Source organism: Chiloscyllium punctatum, chromosome 50, assembly GCF_047496795.1.
Source record: "Chiloscyllium punctatum isolate Juve2018m chromosome 50, sChiPun1.3, whole genome shotgun sequence".
In the NCBI taxonomy this organism is placed as follows: Eukaryota; Metazoa; Chordata; class Chondrichthyes; order Orectolobiformes; family Hemiscylliidae; genus Chiloscyllium; species Chiloscyllium punctatum.
The window spans coordinates 56,439,285-56,458,971 of NC_092788.1; positions in this window are offsets into that span (position 1 = coordinate 56,439,285).

Genomic DNA, 19,687 nt, shown 5'->3' on the forward strand with positions numbered 1-19,687 from the left:
GCAGTTGAGTGACTGCCTCCTGTTCCTGTGTCCCAGTCTTGAGCAACTGAGTGATGCCTCCTGATCCCAAGTTTGTGAAAGTAGATGTCCTCCTCTTGCTACTGACTAACAGGCTCCAATTCCTCTCTACTCACCTGCTGCTCCTGTGGAATGTAGTTGAGGGACTGAATGGCCTCTTCACATTACTTCCAGCTTCTCTTGACTAAAGGTCTTTCTCCTGTTTCTGTAAAACACCACCAAAATCTGAATGATGTATTTTTGCATTTGACTGTCAGTAATTGAGCAAACAAGCTGACTGACAGAATTGAGAACCTGAATAGCCTCTTCCTGTTCCAGTGTTATCCATTCAAGAGTCAACAGAGTCTCAGTGATTACAGCACGGAAAAATACCCTTCGATCCAGTTGTCCATTGTGACCAAATATCCTAAATTTATCTCGTCCCCCTTGCCAAAACTAAACCCATATCCCTCTAAACCCTTCCCATGCATGTACCCATTCTAATGCCTTTTAAATGGTGTAACTGTGTCTGCCTCCACCACCAATATGTGGTGCTCAATCCATACACACAGCACTCTCTCTTTGAAAGTGTTGTATCTCATTTCCCTTTATAAATCTTTCTCCTCTCACCTCAAACCTTTGTCCTGTAATTTTCGACTTTGCCTATGCTGGGGAAAAGACGTTGACTGTTTACCTTATCTATTCCCCTCAGGATTTTAATAAACTTCTTTAAGATCACCTCTCAGCCTCAACACTTGAAAATACTCCCAGCCTATTCAAACTCTCCCTGAAACTCAAACCCTCCAACACCTGCAACATTCTTTTAAATTTCTTCTGCATCCTTTCAAGTTTGACAACATCTTTCCGACAGCAGGGTGACCAGAATTAAAGGCAGTATTACAAATGTGGCCAAACCAATGTCCTGTACAGATGCAACATATCATGCAAACGCATAGACTCAAAGCACACACCAATAAAGGGAAGATCACCAAGTGCCTTCTTCACTGCGCTGCCGACCTGTGACGGCACTTTCAAGGAACGGAGAACCTGCACCACCAGGTGACACTGTAGCTCAGTGGCGAGCTACCTCAGAGCACAACATTCTGGGTTTAATTCTATCCTTGAATGACTGCCTGTGTGGAGTTTGCATATTCTCCCCGTGTCTGCGTGAGTTTCTTCCAGGTGATACATTTTCCTCCCACAGTACAAAGATATACAGGCAAGTGTAGATTGGCCATGCTAAATTGCTCCAAGTACCCAGGGATGTGTAGGCTAGGTGGATTAGCCATGGGAAATGCAGGCTCAGAGGGATAGGGGAGGGGTTTGTCCAGTGGGATACTGTTTAGAGGGACGGTGTGGCCTCGATGGGCCGAAAATCCTGTTTCCTAACTGTAGGGATTCTATAATTTCTATGGAGTTCTCTTTGATTGACAACTTTCGACAGGACCCTACCTACATGTCTTGCCCTTATCTGTCTTGCCAAAATGCAACTCCTCACATTTATCTAAATTTAACTCCATCTGCCACCCCTCGGCTCACCTAATCAAGTTTTCACTTTGTTCTGAGATATCATTCTTCACCGTCGACTACACCACCAAATTTGGAATTATCTACAAACTTACTGATCATACTTCATATACTCAAATGCAAATGATTTGTATAAGTGACAAGAGGCAGTGGACTCACTATTGACTTTTGTGGCACACCACTGGTCACAGGTCTCCAAGTTCAATGAACAAATGTCCACTGTCGCGCCCTGTCTCCAATATTCAAGAAAATTTTGGATCTAACAGGTGAGCTCCCCCTGGATCCCAGGCAGTCTAACCTTGCTAACCAGTCTACCATGTAGAACATTTTGGTTTTCTTACTGAATTCCATAAAGACAACATCCACTCTCCTGCCTTCATCAATCTTCTTCATCACTTCGTCAAAAAATTCCACCGAGTCAGTGAGACGTGATCTCCAATGTACAAAGCCCTCTTCAGTCCTTGTCCTTCCAAATGCATATACATCCTTTCCCTCAAAGTAACCTCCAACAATTTAGTCACCATTGACGTCAGGCTCACCAGTCTATAGTTAACTGGTTTTTCGTTCCTTTCTTAAATAATGACACTATGTCAGCAGCTCTCCAGTCTTTTGACACCTCACCTGTGGAAATCAATGATACAGATCTATCAGCAAAAGGCTGAGCAATCCCTTTCCTAGCTTCCCACAATATTCTGGGATACAACTGATCAGGTCCCAGGGATTTGTTCACCTTTATGTGTTTTACAATGTCCAACACCTCCTTGTAATATAGATACTTTTCAAGATCTCACTTTGCATTTCTTCATTTTCTCACTCTTGTAACTTCCTCCACATTAAATACTGAGGAGAAATACTTGTTTTATATCTTTCCCATCTCTTGTGATTCCACACATAGGTAGCCTTACTGATCTTTAAGGTGCCCTATTTTCTCCATGGTTAATCTTTTGCCACTAAAAGATTTGTAGAGTTTCGTCAATACCTCATTAACCCTATTTCAAAAGCCAACCCGCGTTCACATTTTTCTGGCCCGAATTCCCCGTTGACTACACACTTATTGCCCTTATACTCCTCTGGGGATTCACTTAATCTCAGCTCTGTTTACCTGACATCGGCCTCCTTCCTTACCTTGATCAGAGCATCAATATATCTAGCCATCCAGCACTCCCTGCACCCACCAGCCTTGCCCATCTCACTAATAGGAACACGTTGGCTCTGGACTCTCTGGATCCAAGTTTTCATGGCCTTGCATTTCCCAACCATCCCTTTACCTGTGAATAGGGTATTCCAATCAGCCTTTCACAGGGCTAGCCTAACACTTTCAAAATTGGCCTTGTTCACAGTTAGAACTTTAATGTTTACATCCGGTCTTTCCTATTCCACAACTAAGTTAAAACTAATATTTATGTGTTACAGACTTGAATGTTAAATAAACATTTCCTGCCCCTCTGTGACAGGCTCGAGAGGCTGAATAGGCTACTCCTGTCCCTCTGTAATAGACTGGAGAGGCTGACTGGCCTCCTCCTGTCCCTGTGTAACAGACCCGAGACATTAAATAACACAGCAACTCATGGAGTATGAGCAGCCGTTAAACTGTATCTGATGGAGGTCCATCCCTTCTCAGTTACAGAAATACAAATAGCACAATGTACTCCAGGTGTCCTCTCAGTAACACCTCATACAGCTGCAGTGACAAATCCTTTTATTTTGAATGATATTGTTTGCAAACTGTGCTAATGTTCCAGCGTTCCACCTTTTCAAGTAGCAACAGGCAAATATGGACTGAATGCCCTTCTCCTTTCCTTCTGTAAGATGCCCATAGGGACAGAATTGCTTTGGCCTCTTCCTGAGCAGCAGTGTCAGTGCTCTGTATCAAGGTTATGAAAGGATTTGAAAACAGGGAATTAAAACCAGGAGTATCCTCACACCGGATAATACGTATCATACTTTGTGTTAAGGTATCTAGAAACTTGCCCATCCGACCTTCTTTTATGTAGCCGATCTGTTATTTTATAACTGCTTCCTTTAATAAACAGAGTGGAATATATATAGAGCCGTGCAGTGTCCTGTTAATATACTCGTATGCAAGGAAAAAAATGATTAAAAGATTGAAAGATTTATGGTCCATCACTCAGTAGCCCTTATCCATTCCATCCAAAACCAGTAAATCTTCCCTTTTATCGTGATATGAAAAGTGATGTATAGAGCTGGTTAACTGATCCTATTTGTTCAGTGACTGTGATTAATGCCAATCTCCATGGATTCTTAATCCCAGTGAATGGTTTCCATCTTTTGACGATAAATGGGCGCCGTTCAATGTGTTATTCCATAACATGAGCAGGACCATCACCGACAGCACTGACAGGGATCAGCAGATCTAGAGAGAAGGGGAGGAGAGATCAGAATCTTAGAACATTAGACTGCAATGTTCCAAACATGGATCAGAATCTGAGAACAGTCGACTGGAATATTCCAACAATAGACAGGAGTTTATCCGATTCTATTTGGTATATTTTTGCATTTTATTGGTTGCCCTTATCATTGCAGATCTATTATGCTCTTCGCATTATTCAATATTTTTATTATCCCTTCCTGGCTATCGTTTGTGTTCCTGGTAAGTGTCACTGTCCAGTTGTTGTTTCTATAAACCAGTTATGACTGTATAATACGGTTCGTTCATATAGTCTACACTTCTGGCCACTATTATTGTTCCTGTTGAAACTCTGAATCCAGATATTTACTCGACAGACCACTGCTAACTACATCAATGAAGGTGTTCAATTACTGTCTCCCTCTGCTCTGGCAGTGTTACTCATGGGTCTCTATATTGACCTACTCAGTTTCAGCGGAGAGCCACGATTTATTGCATCTTTGCCTTTGGTATTTAAATATTAAGAGCATGCAGGTCACTGTCTACTGTTCTGGTTACAAACACCACCTTTTCCCAGTGTTTTCATCCCATTCCTGGCCAATATCTGCGGCTGAAGCAGACGACTCATAACTGTGGGTGATCCCTTTGACTATGAGCTGATTCCTGACACCTTGCCTTGACCATTTCTAACTTGAAATACTCATCGCTCCACAATGTATCTCACTGGCTTAATCCATCTGCTGTTTGAACCTTGAGCTATGAAATACAGTGTTAATGAAGTTCATAACCTGCTGCTGACTCTCCTGGCTTCAAACCTGCCAAAGCAAATCTGATTCGACCTCACACCAGACTCCCATCCATCTGTCATTCATGTGCACGCTGATGTATATTGCTATTGTGTATGGCAATACCTTTATTTTAACATTTTCAAACACTTTACCTCATCTGTCCATGAAACGTCCCTCGTTCTCTCTCTGTCGATTATCCAAAAGCCTGCCAGTTGTTCATATTTAAAATAGTTTCCTTCACGTGTGTTCCTTCTCAAACAATGAGTTTTGCATTCAACCACGCCAATCGCGCACGCACACGCACTCTCTCAGTCTCTGATGAAAACACACACACACACACGCAGAGAGAGCAAACCTTCCCATTGGAGATAGTAATCTGATGTGAGTATAGTTAGCATATGATCGTAAAGTTTGCAATGCTCTCCATACTGGGCAGATAGTGCAGTTTACTGAGCAACACATGAGCATGGTCTGCACAGCTCTCCATGCTGGGCTGTCATCTTGTCCCAGTTTATGTTTGTTTGTGGTGTTCTGTGAAGCAGATTCAGAATTTGATGTAACAAACCATTCCAGCTGATCTGACAATGCCTTTATTCAATGTTTTCATTCTTGTAATTTTACTCTCGCAGATCTTACTTCTCCAGTCAGTCCCACTGCTCTGTCTTTTTCCCCATATTTCCACAACCTCCTCCCAGTTAATTAACTGCCTGTTTCTGTCTTTAATGTGAATCTCTCAGTCCCTCTGTATCTTTCCCTGGCCTTGGGTTTTGTCTCCCTAGTGTATCGAGAGCTGGCATTGTGTAGCTCAAGAATACTGAAATGGTGTGTGTCAGGCTGTTTTTCACTTTCCGGTGCGTCCCATGTGATGGTTCATGGACAGGTGTGTTCCGAAGTTATGAGACACATCCTTGTAACTTGGTGTGTACCTGTGGCTGTCCCTCTCAGGTGACCTTGCGATCAGTAACACGAGGAAGCCCATTGAGTAAAGGACCAGGCATCTAAATTGTGTGACAATGCTGTCACTTTAAAAAAAAAGGTTATTTTCTCTTTTTTTTAACAAGAGGTCATAAATGTCAAACTGCCTACTGAAAACAGCTCAAGTAAATAACTTCCGAGACTTTTATTGTTTTGAAGAAGTAGTAGTAACAATGGCCAGCTCGCACAGACCAGGCTTTCTAGTTTTTTCCTTACAGCTGTAAGTCACCAGGTGCTTGTGTCCCAGAAGGTTTGGAAGTTTTAGTAAATTATCCCTAGCTGCTATTCTCTGCGAAGCTTCACTTGATGTTATTTCAAACTGGATTGGAGAACTGTATGTCTGAATGCTCCTTTTTACCATGGAGTGTGTTTAGGTGATGTTAGTATATTGGAACAGTTCATTTGTAGAAGGTACTGTATCCATTATTCGGTTAAGGTTTCCAATAGTTAAGTTAATCTAAATTCCTCTTCATTTTGTATGGATTTTCTTTAGAGAGTTTAAATATATTGTGTTTTAATTAATGGTGAGTGGTTTGATAAGTCGCATCACATCTGGAACACCCACTTCACATCTACCTTTAAAATACGAAAAGGTTCGCATCCAAGCTACCTGCTTAAAATTGTTTGAGGCAGTCTGGTTCGTCTATAACAAACTGGGAACTCTTGTCTGGTAACACCAAATTGGGTTTAGAATTACAATCCCTACAGTGTGCAAACAGGCCATTCGACCCAACAAGTCCACACCGACCCTCCGAGGAGTAACCTACCCAGACCCATTCCTCGACCCTGTTATTACACATTTACCCTGACAAAGACTCATAACCCACACATCCCTGAAAACTATAAGAAACTTAGCATGACCAATTCACATGACATGCACACCTTTGGATTGTGGGAGGAAACCAGCGAATCCAGAATAAGCTCATAGAGACACTGGAGAGTACGCACCAGGAGGCTATTGGGTTCAAAGGTCGCATATGGTAGCTTTAGTGTCTTTCATTCCGGATGTTGAATTCAGTTGGTTTAAACAGTGTTTTGTGTATAAATATTCATTCAGTCACTGAGTGTTCTCTGGCTGTGGAAGAAGTGAAGTTGGGGGTTTTACAAAAGGTAATGAAGGCAAAGCAGTAGGAATTGGCAGACGAGCTGCAGTTGGGGTTGTGTTTGTGAGAAAATGAGAAGTAATTACAGCTAGAGCTTGACAATGACATTTGGTGGAAACACCATCAGAGTCTTCGGAAATGGCTAGAATTCAATTTCAAATGAGGTGCCTTGAACATGAGAAGGAATTGAAACTGTTTGAATTATGATGAAAAGTAAAAATAAAATGAAGAAGAGGAGAGAAAAAGAAAGAAGAAAAGCAGAGTGATTTAACTTGAAAAGTTAGTAATTAGAAAGGCAAGTTGACAAAGAAGGTGGTGACGAAGGTAGATGGTCGGCGGCATGAAGAGGATAGTGAGGATGAGCAACCCTATAGTGGCCAAAGTCTTGATGGGGATCTGTTTAAATACATCCAGACATTATCTAAATTTGATGAGAATGATGGGGGAGCCTTCTTAATTTAATTTGATAAAGTGGCTAAACAAATGCAGTGCCCAGTGAACATGTGGATTTAGTTGAGTCAAACAAAGCTGATAGGTATTTGCATCCCTATCAGAGGCAGTGTATGGGGAGTAGGAGGCGGTGAAGAAAGTCTTCTGAAGTGCACATGAGCTTGTGCCAGAAACTGACAGACAGTGTTTCAGGGATCTAAAATAGCGTCCGTGTTTAAACACAAATTGAGTCTGAAAGGATCAAACAAAGTGATTTTGAAAGGTGGGTAAGGGTATTAAATCAGAGCAAAGCTATGGCACTCTTAGAGAGATTCTTATTTTGGAGAAGTTCAACAATTCACTTCCTGCAGTCGTGAGAACCCGTGTGGAAGAGCAGAGAGTGACAATGGCAAGGTTAGAAGCTGAAATGGCTGATGATGATGACGATTGAGTTCAGAAATCAAAGCTTGGTTTCTGTGAGGGAGTAAGAAGAATGTGTGAGATCTTCTTAAAACATATCCCTGTGAGAGTAAGGTTTACTGGCATAGGCCAGGAGTAGCAGGTAAAGAGCTAACAGCATTAAGAGGTACAGAAGTATGTAATTCTCTTATGCTGAGACATGAGGAGCTGTCATTCAGAGGGACTATTGGAGAGATGAGAAGTGCTCCATTATGTAATCAGTGGTTGGAGTGTCCAGTGGAAACATCAACAGATTTATTCCACAATGGGGTAGGAGACCTTGAGCTTGGTGTTGGCGTTACAATATTTCATCAATTACATTGCGCATAACATACATGAGACAAATCCTTTTCAATGATCGTGAGCCCTTAAAGTTTTTGGAGAAGTTTAGGGAGAAGAATATCAGTATGTTTCGATTGAGCTTATTACTGCTGCCATTCAATTTGAAATTATACAAGTGACAGGGCGAGAAAACCTCAGGTTTTGACACGTTCTGGAGACTTGGATGAAGAAAGATAAAGGCATGCTGTGGCAGGAGCAAAATGACTGAAATCGAATCGAGTTGTGAACATTTGTATGCTCAGAGTCAATGTAATATATGTATATATGCACCTCTTCCTCCGCTACATTGATGACTGCATTGGCGCCACCTTGTGCTCCGGCGAGGAGTTTGAGCAATTCATCAACTTCACCAACACATTCCACCCTGACCTTAACTTTACCTGGACAATCTCTGACGCCTCCCTCCCCTTCGTGGACCTCTCCATCTCCATTAATGACGGCTGACTTGACACCGACATTTTTTACAAACCTATCGACTCCCACAGCTACCTGGATTAAATATCTTCCCATCCTACCTCTTGCAAAAATGCCATCCCGTATTCCCAATTACTCCGCCTCCGCCGTATCTGCTCCCAGGAGGACCAGTTCCACCACAGAACACACCAGATGGCCTCCTTCTTTCGAGACAACAATTTTACTTCCCACGTGGTTAAAGATGCCATCCAACGTATACCATCCACATTCCGCACCTCTGCCCTCAGACCCCACCCCGCCAACCGTAACAAGGACAGAATGCCCCTTGGTGCTCACCTTCCACCCTACCAACCTTCGCATAAACCAAATCATCCACCGACATTTCAGCCACCTCCAAACAGACCCCACTACCAGGGATATATTTTCCTTCCCACTCCTTTCCACCTTCTGCAAAGACCGTTCCCTCCGTGACTACCTGGTCAGGTCCACACCCCCCTACAACCCACCCTCCCATCCTGGCACCTTGCCCTGCCACCACAGGAATTGCAAAACCTGTGCCTACACCTCCTCCCTCACCTCCACCCAATGCCCTAAAGGAGCCTTCCACATCCATCAAAGTTTTACCTGCACATCCACCAATATCATTTATTGTATCCGTTGCTTCCGATGCGATCTCCTCTACATTGCGGAGTCTGGACGTCCCCTACAAGAACACTTTAGGGAACATCTCCGGGACACCCGCACCAACCAACCACATTGCCCTGTGGCCCAACATTTCAACTCCCCCTCCCACTCTGCCGAGGACATGGAGGTCCTGGACCTCCTTCACCGCCGCTCCCTCACCACCAGACGCCTGGAGGAAGAACGCCTCATCTTCCGCCTCGGAACACGTCAACCCCAGGGCATCAATGTGGACTTCAACAGTTTCCTCATTTCCCCTTCCCCACCTCACTCCACTCTAAAACTTCCAGCTCAGCACTGTCCCCATGACCTGTCCGACCTACCTATCTTCTTTTCCACCTATCCAATCCACCTTCCCCCCAACCTATCACCTTCATCCCCTTCCCTATTCACCTATTGTATTCTATGCTACTTTCTCCCCACCCTCACCCTCCTCTCATTTATCTTTACACCCTTAAGGCTCTCTGCCGGAAATCCTGATGAAGGGCTTTTGCCCGAAACGTCGATTTTACTGCTCCTCGGATGCTGCCTGAACTGCTTTGCTCTTCCAGCACCACTAATCCAGACTTTGGTTTCCAGCATCTGCACTCATTGTTTTTATCTATGTATGCATTTCAGTCTACTAATAGAGGACGATTAGGAGGTCTAAAATTAATTCATCTTTGTATATTGATGGATCATTTTATTAAAGGTGCAGTTGTGAGAATACTATCACTGCAAAAAGGTTATTTTCCCTTAGGTTGTTTTTGAAGAGAGGTTCTAAAGGCAGAGGTGCAGAACAACTGTCTGAACACAGTTTAAGTAAATAACTGAGGAGGCCTTTAGGTTTCATTAAATGGTGATAACAATCGAAGGGCGGTGGCCTGCTTTCACAGACCAGGTTTTCTCGTTTTGTTTTTAGCTGAAGCATTCAGAAGCTGTTGGGAATCCAAGAAGGGTTAGGAGTTTCAATAGCTGCTTTTCTCTCTGAGATCTCTGTTGATGTTGATATCTCCTGGATCGGAAAATTGTTGTAAGAATCTGTATTTGAATATATCTTTGTGCCAAGCAGTGTATACCAAGAAGGTACTGTATCTATTGTTGTGTAAGTGTTCAAACATATAAGCTATCCCAAAATATTCTTCTCTTTGATTGGCTTTTAACTAAAGCATTTGAATAAATTATATTTTGCTAAATGACGAGTGGTTTGACCAGTCACAACATATCTGGAACGCACACTTCCAATCTATGTTTAAAATAAGGAAAGGTTTGGGTCGAAGCGGCCTTCTTGAAACATTTTGCGGGGATCTGTAGCCGAGGGGTTTCTGACTCTCTCCTGTTACTGAAACGTTATGGAGGGGCTGGGGATGGTTTGCTGGAGGATGTGCTGTGGGCTGCCTCAGACATTCAGGGAGACCTGAGGATTTGCTGACCCAACTCTGGATGGAGCCTGGGGACTGTAATTACAGCATCAGTGTCTGTAACATGAACAACAAATGGAGCAGAGGCTGCAGAGGGGGAAGCTCTGAAACCACGGAGTGAGTGTGTATGGGGGAAAGGGATCTGCTGTATCCACTCCGAGTTTTCCAGGAACAGCTTCCCAAGCTCCACTTAACCCAGGATCAAAGTGTGAGGGACACTGATTGAACAAGGAGCTGGTCACAGAGCGGTGTCATCACCTTCAACACGACCTGCAGCATCACACCAGGAGGATGGTGCTGCCAGTGGCTGCAGGGTCACAGTTTCATTCAGCTTCTATGATCCAGAACTTTCCAGGCAGGACTGGGTGACGTATCCATCATCTCCCAGTGTCTCAACATCAATGTCACCATTCGATGATGGAGGATATATATAGTGGATGAGGTAAATAGATTGTTTCTCCCTCAGCAGGGAGCTGCCGGGTGTATCCAGTACAGTGGGATACCCGATGGTGTACATGGCATCTGCAGAGTATCCATGTCAATGGGGAAAGGTAGAGGAACTGAAGGAGCTCTGTCTCTATTAATGTTGCAGTATGCCCATGCACAGTACATCATGTTGGTGAATACCCACTGTCCTGGCAGCAGTCACGGCCTCTTCATTCAGAAGCAGTAAGCCATTCCCATCGTCATCGTGTCTCCACGGAAAAAGAAATGAATATATCTTGGATAAAGGCCGTCCCCTTGATGCACCTTTCAAAACACCATCCCACCACCAACCAACCACATCAAAGTAGTCCATGTGTACGGAGAGCAATGGGGTCACTGGAGTGTTTTGGGAACTGACGATTAGGGATGGAGCAAAATCTCCCATGTCTGAACAGGTCTGAGTGAACCCCCCAGTACACAGTATCATTAAGTCCTGTATTCCCTCTCCATTTCAGTAACATACTGCCTTCCATTATTCTGTAAATGAAATGACAGGTTATATCATCTTATATTCCACCTTCCAAACAATTGTGTATTGCCTTTAGCTTTCTTAATCTATTTGCAGACTCTCCACCCTCTCTTGATAATTTATTCTCTTGCTTACCACAGCGACATCACCAAACTCAGCATCTGTATATCTGTTCCATCCTCCTGATCATTAATATAGATTGTAAATAGTTGAGAACCCAGCGTTGGTCAATGTGTGACCCTACTGGTTACATTCTGTCTAACTGAATGAGACTGGTTTATCCTGAGTGCCTGCTTCCTGTATGATATCCAGTCCTCCCCAATTCCTGTGCAACACAGTTGAAGTGTTGAATAACAACAAGGAGCATCTGTGAGGAATCCAACCCCTCGATGAGGCTGATGTCAACACGGCCTCTGTTCCACTTTCCTGCCATCTCTCCATCCTAAAGCTCTCGTCTCTTTTGTCGATTGCGCCACATTAAAAAAAAATCCACTCCACATCTACACTTTCATTTACTTTTCGCATTTTACAGACATCAATGAGATCTCCTTTCATTCTTATAAACTCGAGAGTATGGGCCTAAACTGCTCAATTTTTCTTCATAAGACAAGCACTTCAAATATGGAATCAATCTAATGAAGCTCTTCTGAATTGCCTCCAATGGAAATACCTCATTCTGCAGGACACCCAAACTGTACACCAGTTGTAGCTTCACTAATGCCTTGCATAGCTACACCAACACTCCCGACTCTATCCTTTTATAAATAAACACTGAAAGTATGCTTGCATTCCTCATTACTTGCAGTACCCGCAAGCAAGTTTTCTGTGATATGCAAGCAGACACCCAGATCCCTCTGCACTTAAGCACTTTGAACTTTCTCTCCACTTAGTTCATAATTTGTCTTTCTATTATGCTGGCCAATTTGAATAGCCCCATATTTACTCACTTTAATTTTCCTTGCCAAATGTTGGCCCGTTCACCCAACCTATCCATATAGTTTCTTTAAATCTCTTGCATTATCATTCCGACGTAATTTCCCACCAATGTTAGTGTCATCTGAAAATGTGATGTCGTATTTTCTATCCAGTCAACCAAGTACAGTAATACTAATGATCGCAAATGAGAACTGAAATCAATAGCACACTACAAATTGCATTTCCCAAAATAAATGACACATTTAGTCCATCTGACTGCATTTTTTTTGTTAACCAATCCTCCATCCAAGCTAATAAATTACTCCTAAACCCATGTTGTCTGATCTTACCACTTACTCTGTGGAGAAGCGACATATCTGATACCTTCAGGAAGACCAGATACATTCCATCTCCAGGACTCCTACTATCCACCTTGCTTGTCACATCTTTAAGTAACTCAAGCAAACACTTCAAACTTGATTTATCCTTTATACAACCATGTTGACTCAGATGGATTGTGGTTTAACTTTGCAAGTATCCTCAACAATGGATTCTAATAATTGTCTTAAATTACAATAGCTTATCATTACGTTTTAATCCCAAATGTATACAGTTATTATAATTTCTTCCCTTTCGAAAACCTTTACGTTTTCTTTGAATTCCTGTTTAATGGGCAAAAGGGTTTTAAGAGGTCTAGTCCACTTGCTGTTTGAGGCATGTGTTGCTGGCTGGACTCATCATCCTGCTGGTGTACAATCTCGATGGGCTGGCGTCTTTCTGGTGTTCCCATACTGATGTCTCCAAGGCCAGAACGACCTTCTCCCGTCGATGCATTAGGGGGTTGGGGGATTATGGAATCCTCCTGTTGCTGGGTAACACTTTGAGGGGCTGATGGGTCTTTTCATACTTCCCCATAACAGGTGGAAATGCTGAACGGTCTCCGCGTGTATCCCGGAGCTGGGACCGAGGGATTGATTTATCTTCCCTTGTTCCCATACAACAGACATGCATCTGAATTACCTTTTCCTTTCTAGTGAAAGAAGTGTCAGACAGTTTTAATCCTTATCCAGAATGGATTCCTCCACTATCTGTGTAATTTGCTTCACTTGTTGATTCCTTCTGTCATCTTTGTTGAAATAGGACACTCTTTAATTTAGGTAAACTCCAATGGCTACTAGGTCAACCTGATCATCCTTTCATTGTAAGATGGCACCTTCATTCCAGGAATAAGTTGAGGGAACCAACTCTGAGCTACTTCCAATATAACAATATCCTTTCTTCATTGAAGAGATTAAATCTGTGCACACTACTCCAGATGTGATCTCACTAAGATCCTGTACAGCAGCAGCAACACTTTACCAGCCTGTTGTTAGGTTCCCATCCAGGTTAGAGCTGTCTCAGCTCTCTGGTGGAATACAGAGCATTGTTGGAAAATCATTGTCCTTCTCTACTCCATCAGAATCACGGGAGATCTGGAGAAATTAAAGTTTGAGAAGATCATAAATGATGTGGCGAGATGATCTCTTCCATTAATCTCCCCAGAGCCCAAGCCGGTCAGATTCCACAGAATCTAGTAAGGTGGAGCGCAAAAACAGCAAGGAGGAGCAAACATTGATGGGAGTTATATATCAAAGTGAAAGCTGCAGTACAAATGCTGGACATGTTATAAAACAGGAAATGAGATATTCACATTTGTGGCTACTGCAGTAATAGTGTACTGTTTAAGTTATATCTAAACTGTGTTAACCCAATTGAATGCTAATGCTGGGAAAAATGGATTTCATGACCACGTGCGAGATGGTTTATATGAACACTATGTCGAGCAGTGAGCTTGAGATCAGGTTATTTAAGAATTGGTGTTGAGTGATCAGAAGAGCTAATTGAAAATTTTGCTGGAAAGGACCTTTTGGGAACAGTGACCACAATGTATTGGTTTTCTTTTATGCTGTTTGAGTACACGATAGTTTCATTTTTATTTGAAGTAACCGTTATAAATCGGAATCATGCAAGCCATGAAGGTGTGAGGAGATAATGGGGACTACAGATACTGGAGATCAGAGTCGAAGGATGTGGTACTGCAAAAGCACAATCAGGCAGCATACTGAGAGCAGATAAATCGATGTTTCGGGCATAAACCCATCATCAGGAATGAAGCTTATGGGCCAAGGGGACTGAGAGATAAATGAGAAGGGGGTGCGGCAGCGGGGAGGTAGCTGGGAATGCGATAGGTAGATGAAGGTGGGGTTGAAAGTAATAGGTGACGAAGGGAGACAGAACGCCTCATCTACTGCATCCATTAAACCCAATGTGATCTTCTCTACATTGGCGAGGCAGGAGGTCAACTTGTGGATCATTTCAGAGAATATCTCTAGGACAGCCACATTGAACAACTCCATTGCCTTGTGGCTGAGTACACTAACTCACCTTCCCACTCTGCCAAGGATATGTGGGTCCTGGGCCTGCTCCACCGCCAAACCCGAGCCATCAGAAGCCTGGAGGGAGAAAGCCTCATCTTCTGCCTTGGGAGCATCCAACCACAGGGGATCATAGTGGAGTTCCCCATTTCCCCATTTCCCCTAATCCCACCATATCCCACTCCAAAATTCAAAGTCAGCACCGCCCTTTTGAATGTTCCTATGTGTCCACCTTTCCTCCTATCAATCTGGGCCACCCTCTTCTCTGACTATCATTTTCAACCCCACCTTCTTCTACCTATTAGATGAAAGGAGGCAGCTTAGAAAAATGCCAAATGTTGCAGTAAGCCAGTGGATTCAGAGAGACGTAGGACCCAGCAAAGGATGACCAAGAAACTGAGAAGAAAATCAAAGAGAGAAAAAGCGTGCAAACAAAAGAAAAACATGAAGACTGCTAAAAAGCATCTATCAATGTATGGAAAAAATAATAAAATCAAGGCCAAATGTGGAACAGTTGGTGTGCGTTCAGGATAATTTATTGCAGAGAAACGAGAACTCGCAGGGAAAAGAAACAGTTTCTTTGTGTCTATCTTCATGGAAGAATGTCCAGAAATTCTTCAGAAATACCAAGTGACCATGGGACTTGTGTAAGTAAAGTCTAAGATCATTCTTATCAGTGTTGGGGTTATCTTTGAAAAGAAAGCTGGATTGAGTATTTATAAATCTGACAGACTAGATGTACTTCATACAAGAATTTCAGAGGAAGCAGCAATAGACATATTGATTGCATCGCGGATTTTCACATTATTTTCCGACACATTCCCGAAAGTCATTTAGCCAATCTCGATAAGGCAAAGGTTATAAATATTATCCAACAGTTTAAGAAAGGATGAAGATAGAGAGTGGTGAACTACAGACCAGTAACTTGTCATCCGCGGTTGGGTGTCTATTGGAATCGATTACAAAGAACATGCTACTAGATATATAGACGGTAATAACATAACTGGGGAGTGTGGTAATGTATCGATGAAAGAAAAACCAGAAGTGGAAAACATCATTTTAAAATGGTTGCAAGATTATTCTTGGAGACATACGCAATGAAGAACCAATGGATAACGTATAGTTGGATATTCATGAGCTTTTTTTAAAGAACATGGAGAAGTAGAAGTAGGCAAGATCAAGGAGATCCCACGATATTCTATACGGACAAGAAGAACAGAATAATCAGCAAACAGCTAGTGTCCATTAGAAACCAAAGGGGCAATCTGTGTGTCAAGCTGGAGAACATTGATGGATTGTAACATGAAACCTTCACATCTGTTTTACTTGGGAGAAGGAGGAGGCAGGTACAGAATTCAAGAAGATGGACTGGGAAGCTCTTGAACAGATTGATGAAAAATACGAGAAAGAATTTGAGATTTTGTTCTGTATAAATTTGGACCAATCTCCATGCCTGAATGAGTTGTATCACAGGAGGGTGTTGAGGTCAAGGGAGGAAAGAGCCTGACTGAATATTTTAATTAGAATTTGACCATAGGGGATGTGCCAGAGAACTGGAGAACTGTTAATACGATTCCACTTCACAGTAAGGGTGGGAGAGATAGACCAGGGAACTATAGACGAGCGAGTATGAGATCACTGTTAAGGAAACTACTGGAGAAAATAGGGAAGGAGAAAATCGAACTCCATACAGAGTCACAAGGTTTGATCAGGGATAATTATCATGACTTTATCAGAAGGAAGTCACATCCAATGGATTTGATTGAATTAGTTTGAGGAGATCGATTGTTTAGTTTTGTAGGAAGGCCTTTGACAAATTTCCACCTGGGAAACTGAAACATAAAGTAAAATCTCACAATATGAATGATAACTTGACAAGTTATGATGAAAATTGTCTTAGTTCAGGAGTCAGAGGGTGGTGGGAGAAGGCTGTTTGTGCGACTGGAGACCAGTGTCCCCTGGTGTACCACAGGGATCAGTGCTGTGTCCCTTATTGTTTGTGCCATTAATAAAAAAATAATAGATTTGAATGTGGAGGGGGTTTGGTGGAGAGTGGGGGAGATGTGATAAGTCAGTGTATGTTTGACATAAAGATCCGTTTGGTGGTTAGCAGTGAGGAGGAAGGCCTTAAGTTACAGGAAGATGCAGATAGAATGGTCAGATGGGCAAATCAATGGCAGATAGAATGTAACCCTGATAAATATGAGGTGATGCACTTTGGGAGAAGGAACCAGACAGGGGAGGACTCAATGAATGGCAGCACACTGGGAAGTTCAGATTGTGCTTCTCCACACATCCCTGAATGTGACTGGACAGGTTAATGGACTAGGTAAGAATTGGACCTTGGGTGTTGTGTTTCCTAATCAGGGTGTAGATTATAAGAGCAATACAGGGCTTTGGTTAGGACAAAATGGAATACTGTATGTAGCTGTGGGAGACACATTCCAGGAAGGATGTGATTGTACTGGAGAGGGTGCAGAGGAGATTCACCAGGATGTTCCCTGGGATGGAGCATATCAGCTATGGAGAGAGGCTGGATAAGCTCGGGTTGTTTACTTTGGAGCAGAGAAAGCTGAGGGGTCCGTGATTCAGAAGGATAAGATTATGAGCGACACAGACAGGGTGGATAGAGAGCCGCTGTTCCTTTTAGTCAGTGGCTCAAGCCAGTACACTTTTAAAGTGAAGAGTTTGAGGTTCAGAGAGGATTTAGACTTTTTTTCACCGAGAGGGTATTATGTTTTGGGATTACTTCCTGAGAGGGGAATTATCACGAGTAACCTCACAATCATTAAAAAGTACTTAGACGAGCATTTGGAAGTGTAATAACATTTTAGGCTATGGGCCTGCTGTCGGGAAGTGGAACTAATATAGATCGTGCTGTACTTCTGTTGGCACAGAGTCTATGCTCCTGTGAGTGTATGGTGTGGAAGGTCAATTATTGAGTAGTTTAAGGCAGGAATTGATGCGTTTCTGAAGAGTATATTCACAAGGGTTATAAGAGTGAACGGTGACAACTTGTTAAATTATGTCAATGTGAGACATATGAGAAAACAAGTACAGTTTCCTTACAGTTTGAAACCAGAGAATGGAGAATGGGGAACAGGGAAATGGCAAAACTGTGAAGCCACTACTTCCGTTCTGTCTTCACAGAACTTTCTAACAATACTAGGAAAACCAAGTCTGGGGTGGGAAATGATAGAGAACATGGAACATAGAAGATAGTAAGGAAATGGTTTAGGAGAAATTATTGGGACTGAAAGTAATGGTCATAGACACCACTAACATAGATTTATGAAATGGGAATCATGTTTGAGAAACAGACTGGCAGACAAATGATAGAGAACCAATGGATGTAAAACACGTGGATTTTCAGAAAAGTTTTTGTTAACTCCAAGCCCACTTTACAAAATCAAATCTGCGTGGATTGAGGCTAATGTATGGCCATGTTTCTAGAATTGGACAGCTGGCAGGAAACAGTGAATAGAAATAAACAGACTCGTCATCAACAGCCTGACATTGTCTGTAAGGTATGATTCTGTAAGGTATAAGTCCTTCCACATTTAGTCAAGAAACTTTGGGGACAATGAAACAATTCACTGTAGGAAGAGATTCCACAAATAACCCCTTCCACCATGATGTATAAGAGAAGGCTGATGCATTCGCAACAATTTTAATCAGTCAGAAATACTGAGTGGATGATCCATCTCAGCCTCCTCCAGTGGTCCACAACGATCCAGTTACCAGTCATCAACAAATTTGATTCAGTCCACGCGATATCCAGAAACGGTCTGAGATACTGGATCCTCCAAATGGTCAATACTCTGACAACATTCTGGCAACAGTACTGAAAACTTGTGCTCCATAACTTGCCACTCCCCTAGCCAAACTGTTTCAATACAGTTACAACAATGACATTTCCCTGGTTATGTGCAAAATTACCCCAAGTATCTCCTGTATGTAAAAAGCAGACCAAATCCAATCCAGCCAATTACCACTGCGTCAGTCTACTCTCGATCATCAGTAAAGTGGTGGAAGGTCTCAGTGCTTTTAAGCAGCACCTGCTCAGCAATACCCTGGTCAATGATGCCCAGTTTGGGCTCCACCAGGGCCCCTCAGCTCCTGACCTCATTACCGTGGTTCAAACATGGACAAAAGAGCTGAATTCCAGAGGTTGGGTGAGAGTGACAGCCCTTTAAAACAAGGCTGCCTTCGACCAAGTGTGTTATCAAGGGGTCTTAGCAAAACTGGAATCAATGGGTATCAGGGGCAAACTCCCCGCTGGTTAGAATCATACCTGACACGTAGGAAGGTGGTCATGGTTGAAGGTCAGTAAACTCAGCTCCAAGTCTGTAGGAATCCCTCGGGTAGTGACCGAAAACTTCTTCAAGGCTGCTTCAATAATGATCTTCCCTCCATTTTAAGGTCAGCAGTGGGAATGTTCACCAATGATTGTACAATGTTCTGCAACATTTGTGGCTCCTCAGATACTGAAACAGTCTATGTCCAAATGTGATAAGATCTGGACAGTATCCAGGCTGACAAGTGGCAAGTAATATTCAGGCCACGCAAATGCCAGACCATGACCATCACCAGTAAAATACAATCTAATCTGCCCCTTGGCATTCAATGGTGTTACTGTCACTGAATCCCCCAGTATCAAAGTCCTGGTGGGTAATCATTGCTCAGAAATACACTGGTCTCACCATATGAACACAGTAACTATAACAGCAGATTAGAAGCTAAGAATACTGCGGCGAGTAACTCACATCCTGACTTCCAAACGTCTGTCCATCATCTACAATGCATAAGTCAGAGGTGTAATAGAAGACTCCCAATTTGCCTGGATGAGTGCAGCCCCAACAACACTCAAGAAGTTTTATACCAACCAGGACAAAGCAGCCAGTTTGACTGTCCATTCAC